The sequence below is a fragment of the Halichoerus grypus genome, chromosome 12 (genome assembly GCF_964656455.1).
Source record: "Halichoerus grypus chromosome 12, mHalGry1.hap1.1, whole genome shotgun sequence".
NCBI classification, from domain to species: domain Eukaryota; kingdom Metazoa; phylum Chordata; class Mammalia; order Carnivora; family Phocidae; genus Halichoerus; species Halichoerus grypus.
In genome coordinates, this window is record NC_135723.1 from 95,287,153 (window position 1) to 95,293,701 (window position 6,549).

The 6,549-nt window shown below is 45.7% G+C and overlaps 1 protein-coding gene across 1 annotated transcript in view; it reads right to left on the minus strand.

Annotated features, from left to right (window-relative positions):
* TCAF1 (TRPM8 channel associated factor 1) overlaps positions 1-3,943 on the minus strand; it is a 49,912-nt gene extending 45,969 nt beyond the window's left edge. The window contains exon 1 of the mRNA XM_036087231.2: positions 3,788-3,943. The gene's annotated coding sequence lies outside the window, so the exon portion shown is untranslated. The remainder of the gene's footprint in view (positions 1-3,787) is intronic.
* Between the last annotated feature and the right edge of the window lie 2,606 nt (positions 3,944-6,549).

The window sequence follows — 6,549 nt, forward strand, 5'->3', positions numbered from 1 at the left end:
ATATATAAAAGGCAACTGAATTTCTATACAACAGAAACAATAAGCTATAAAATATAATTTTATAAAAGAAAACATTTACGATAGCAGTAAAAACATAATGTATTTGGAAATAAATTTAATAAACATAAGCAGAAGGAAAACAATGAAAAATATTACAAAACATTAAAAAACATTAAAGTTGAGCTAAATAAATAGGATTATATACCAAGTTCATAGATGGAAAAATGCAACATCTTAAAGAGGACTTGTCTCTCCAAACTGATATATAAAATTAATGCAATATCAACCAAAATTCCAGTGGGTTTATTTGCTTGTTTGTTCCTTGTTTTGGAGAACTTGATAAGTTTATGTAAATATTTATATGGAGGCACCTAGTTGGCTCAGTTGGCTGAGCGTCTGACTTTTGGTTTTGGGTTGGCTCATGATCACAGGACCACAGGATCGAACCCCACATCAGGCTCCATGCTCAGTGCAGAGTCTGCTTGAGATTCTCTCTCTCCCTCTCCCTCCACCCCTCTCCTTGCCCGTATGCTCTCTTTCTCTAAAACAAATAAATAAAATTTTTAAAAAATTTATTTATATGGAAGATCAAAGATCCAAGAATTGCTAAAAACTCTTGAAGAAAAATTTTAAAAATGGTAAGATCTTTAGATAACTACAGGATTAGGAAACTTAAAACAAATTCATGCTTACATGAAAAACCGAATTCTTGCAGATCACTGGTGCTGAGACAACTGATTATCCATATGGAATAAACAATATAACAATCAGTTTCCAGGTGGATTAAGACAAATTGCCAAATGCAAAACTATAAATGCTTTTAGAGGTAAATATAGTAAAATTACTGTTTTGAGAAACCAATTTTCTTTTTATAAAAGAAAATATTGGTAACTTGAAATTAAAATTCAAAACTTAGTTCGCTGAGAGATATGGACATACAGAGAAAGAAAAGCTAAGCACCAAATTGAAAGCAGATATTTGCAGCATGTACAGCTGATGAAGAATTGATTACCTATACTATACATTATATAAGGAAAGCATTCCAATGAGTCAATAAGAAAAAGGCAAACAACCCAATATGAAAATGAGTAAAAGACAGGAACCAGGATTTCAGAGAGAAAGCACAATAGTTCACCAATGTTTGAAAAGATGGTCACTTCATTAGTTATTGGAGAAATGCTAATTAAAATCACAGTGAATGGGCGCCTGGGTGGCTCAGTTGGTTGAGCGACTGCCTTCGGCTCAGGTCACGATCCTGGAGTCCCTGGATCGAGTCCCGCATCGGGCTCCCTGCTCAGCAGGGAGTCTGCTTCTCCCTCTGACCCTCCCCCCTCTCATGTGCTCTCTCTGTCTCATTCTCTCTCTCTCTCACATAAATAAATAAAATCTTTAAAAAAAAAATAAATAAAATCACAGTGAAACACTATTCATGCCCACCAGACAGGCTAAAAATGAAATTTGATAATACCAAGTTATAACAAGTATGTGGAGTAACAGAAACTCTTGTCTATTGCTAGAGGGAGTAAAAACCAGCTCAATACTTTGAAAACAGGTTGGAAATAACCTAATAAAGTTGCACATACACAAATCTTATAACCTGGTAATTCAATCCAGGGAACCAGAGTGAGCCTGTGCATGTGAACCAGAAGGCATGTACAAGAATGTTAGAGAACAACATTATTTGTTAATATCCCCTGTAGTAGGCAGCCTTTAAAACCTCCAGATGTCCATGGTTTTGTGTAAGCCCTTTCTCTTGAGTGTGGGCTACATTTAGTGATTCACTTCTAATAAATAGAAGATCACATGTCACTTTTGAGATTAGGTTACAAAAAGAATCTGGCCTTCATCTTTTTCTCTCGTTCTCTCAGGGAGCCTTTATCCTGGGGGAAGCAAGCTGCCATGTTGTGACTAGTTCCTAAACAGAAGCCCATTTGGCAAAGAACTGATGTGTCCAACCAAAGCCAGTGAGGCCAAGAGGCTTGCCAACAGTCACTTGAGGGAGCTTGGAAGGGGTTCCCTCTATCCTCAGCCTCGAGAAGACTGAAGTACCAGACGATATCGCTTATAGCCGGTGAGAGATACTGCGTCAGACACTCCCTGCTAAGCTCTTTCTGGATTCCTGACCCACAGAAACTGTGAGCTAATAGGTTTTTATTTTAACCTGCTAAGTGTTGGGGTAATTTGTTACACAGCAATAGATAACTAATACATTTCCCAGACTAGCAACAACCTAAATGTAGAATGGATAAATTATAGTATTCTCATACCATAAACAGTGAAAATGAAGGAATCATCAAGGGTGAATCTCAAAAACTTGAGTATGTACAGTATAATGCCATTAATATGAAAATTAAAAAAATTAGGGAAAGCAAACATGTACATACATGTTTTTGGAATACACGCACAAATCACAAAGCTATAAAGAAAAGCAAGGAAATGATTAATCCAAAAACCAGCTGTCACCTCTCACGGAAGGGAAAGGATGGGCTTTAGGGGGACACGCAGGGGGCTTCTGTGGTACTGCACTGTCATTTTTTCGATCTAGGAGATGGTCAGGCATTCTGTTCATTATTCTTTAGACCGTTCTAGACGTTTTATATACCCCTTTATAATAAACACAAAAAAATCAAACCAAAGCAAAAAAGAAAGCAAGGTATTGAAATGAAGTCAATGGACAAATAAATAATTTGGAATATGAAAGAAAGGATGGATGGATGGATGGGTGGTTTGCTAGATGGATCGTTCGGTCCTCTATGTCTAATCAAACTTGAACTTCTTTCAAGAAGTTTCATGATTGGGGGCCCCTGGGTGGCTCAGTCGTTTAAGCGTCTGCCTTCCGGAAGCTCAGGTCATGATCCCAGGGTCCTGGGATCGAGCCCGCATTGGGCTCCCTGCTCTGCGGGAAGCCTGATTCTCCCTCTCCCTCTCTCCCTGTTTGTGTTCCCTCTCTCACTGTGTCTCTCTCTGTCAAATAAATAAATAAAATCTTAAAAAAAAAAAAAGAATTTCATGATTATCTGGTTCATAAATCTTTTTCTCCTATACTTAAGGCCTTCTCCGTTCATTGCAGGTTTACCCAACTCATTGGCCAGCCCGAGCTGTTTACCTGGGAACTGTATAATCCAGTAGGCTGCAGGCCAAACACATTCCAGACTGACGTTCCGCCCCCTTCACGGCACCTACTCTTACCACCACCCCTCCCGCACCCCGCACCTCCCTCCCCCAGCGCAGACACACTCAGAGCCTTTGGGCGCCTAGAGCACTGGAGTAGGCTTTCGAGGGGTGGGGTGGGGGGTGGGAGTGGTCCTGCAGAGGCCAGCAACAGCCAGATAATTTAAGAGCAACGCCCCAGGAGATGGGGTAACATTACCTCCGGGGTTCGTTTTAGCTCAAATCTCAATGACTCCTTGTAGAGCACACGCACAAAAAAAGCACAAGAAAATGGGGAGGGGGAAGGTCATCGCCTCCTGACAAGCAAGGGAGACAAACACTGCGGCAAGAAGAAAATAGAGACCGAGTTGCAGGGAGACAGCAGAGAAGAATCCGAGAGGCAAACAGCAAGGAATTCTGTTAAACACGTCTGCCACCCTCCCCTTGAGGACAAGTAGAGGCCCCACACCAGTCCCCATCCTTCCCTACCTCACAGCACGCACAGTCTCCACGGGCATTCCCTCTGTCTCCCCGTGCCCCCATCCCACCCCACCCCCGGGCCACGGCGCTCCGGGCTGTGGCCTGTGTCGCTTCCAGGCCTCTTTGGGTCCAGAATCCATCGCTGACCCCCACTTACCGTTTGCCCCGCTTTCCCTGCAGCGCGGGTTCGGGGCGGAGAGGACCGGCTCGGAGGGGCAGCGGCAGTTCCCCAAGGGAAGGAGCTTCTCAGGTGAGAAGGGACTGGGCGGCCGCCGAGGCTGGGGACGTGGAAAGTCTCAGGCAGACCGGGGGGCGCGCGGGGGGCAGGGGGGCGTCCCGGGAGCTGATTGGTGGCCGCGGCGCTGGGGCGGAGCCTGGCCCGAAGTCCCCGGACCGTAGAGGCCTCGCTTTGTATCAATTTCTGCAGGAAGATGCGGCCCCAAATCCGGCATGGGGACCCCAGCACCCGTCCAGGGAGCGCGGCAGGGCAGTTTGTTGAAAAATAAATCTGAGACAATTTATGAACAAGTGAGTAATTGATATACAATAATATATTTTTATATAAGATAATGCGCAATTATCTCTAAGAGTTAAATCTTCGGGTCCTAGATACATTTTTAATTAAAAGCGTCAAGGTGCATTAGAATGGAGCATACGGTTACATTCTTATAAGAAGAAAACAATCTTGCAAGGCTTATATACCGGGCAGGGCTAAGAGTGAAGGAGTTGGCTATTGATACTTATCTTCATAACCACTGAATTATTTTAAAATAGCACATGTATAGTTTTATAAGTTAAATAAAAAACAGGAAGGTGTTAAAAATATTACTAACTAACAAATAGGTGGCAGATATTGGGCATGAGAGAAAGAAAGGTGTGGCTATTATGAACCTAGACTGTGAAGCCTTGGCACATCGCCTCCTTACCGTCCGGGGAGTGCATTCCCTTCCTATGGCTGCAATAACAAGTGTCCACAAATTTAGTGACTTGAAACAATACATTTATTATCATATACATCTGTAGCTCAGAAGCCCACTGGCTGAGATCAAGGTGTAGATAGGGCTGTGTTCCTTCTGGAGGCCCTCAGGGAGACTTCATTTCCTTGACTTTTTCAGCTCCTGGAGGCTACCCAAATTCTTTGGCTTTTGGGTTCCACCTTCAAAGCCAGCCATCTCATTACCTGGACCTCTATGCCTGTCCTCATATTTCTCTTGCTTCTCTTTCACTTATTTCTGAGCGACTTTGACCTGTTAGCTCCCTTTCCGCCCTGGATCCCACAGGCCACCCTCAGTTCTGAATCCCACTTCACTTTTTATGCTTATTTCTCTTTCTGTTCATCTTCTCTTCTGCATTGGTTCGTTTTTGTCCCCCCAGATAATTTCCTTCTTTACAGGTAGAAAGTGTAGTGGGTAGAGCACCTTATGAACAGAACACTTGGTTGTGCCCTTTTACTGCCACTTAAAACTCTGCTGCTTATCAGGGCTGTGGAAACACACGCGATACCGTGTGAGACAGGGCGTTCTTAACTCTGACGGCTGTCAGTCCGAGTGCCCCGCCTCTCCGCGCGTTCCTGTCCAGACCCTCACCCAGGGACTGACTTTCCTTCCCAGGCCCAGAGCCCGTCCTCAAAGAGCGTGTGGGTGACGTCAGAGGAGGAGGGGCGACGGGGCTGGGGTGCGGGGAGGCAGCTGTGGGAGGAGAGGAGCTGAGCAAAACAGCCAAGCCCCCCATTGGCAGGGAATTTGCTGGCTGAGGTCGGTGATGTCTGCCTGTGCTTGGGTGGAGGAGGTTTGCAGGCTGCCATGGCCCTGTCTCCTCCCAGACCCCCCCCCCGCCCCCCTCCCCACACACATTAGGAGCCAAGCCTAGGGCCGGTGATTTCGGCCTCCCAGATTCTGTACTGAACACACTGGCCTCAGTGGGCATAGAAATGTCAAGGTCATGCTGCATCTCCACCTGGGCTAACCCTTTCTGCTGTCTGAATTCAGTATTCCTTTTTCGAGAAAGGAGCTTGGAGGAGATGTTTTAGCTCCCAAACTCTATGATCAATTGCACAGCAGAATGGTGGGTTTTGTGAGTGTCAGGGGAGTGAGTGGGGGAGGGCAGGCATGTGTGCTCTTGACTCTCCCTTTCTGAGAGGAGGAGGAATATGGCAGGAGAGAAATGCAGCTGCGTTGGTAGAGAGAATGAGAAAGAGAGAGAGCTCAATGCCAAGGCACCCCGGGTCCTTTAGGAACACTCAGTCTGCCTCCACAGAAGACCCCAGACACCCCACTCAGCTGCACAAACGTGCCCAGACGTTGGCTCTGTCTTTCATCCTAGGAGGACTTTCTAGTCAGAAACTACCCTTCTGTGTCTGGGAAGCCAGTTGCTCATTTCTAGAAACCTCTGAGAGCTGAACCCCATGTCTGCCCTCCACTCTGGTGGGGCAGTTCTGAGGGAGGCTAGGTTTCTGCAGGGAGGCTAGGAGAGGACAGGTGGCTTGCAGATTTCCAGGGAGAAGGGGACAGTGGTTGTACCAGTGAACAGAAAGGCTGACCCTCTCCTGAGTCAGAAAATTCTTCTTGCCTTTGAACTGATCCTCCTGTCCTTTTTCCCCGGATCTTGAGCCTGTTGGCCTTCAGACTGGAATTCCACCATCAGCTCTCCTGTCTGCAGCTGGCTGATTGCAGAGTCTGAGACTCGCTGGCCTCCCAGATCCCCTGAGCCAACTCCCTGTAATAAATCAATGTCCTCTATCCCGATCTGTACAGATGCACCTATCTGTAGCCCCTCACTGGTGCTTTTCGTTATTTACCAGGCAGGCCTCCGTCCTGTGTGTTTTCCTAAGCTTTTTTCCTCCCCACCACCCCTAAAAGCTCTATGTTGCATAACATAGGGACTTCTAGGGTGGGAGGGGGACATTTAAGTACACTTAAT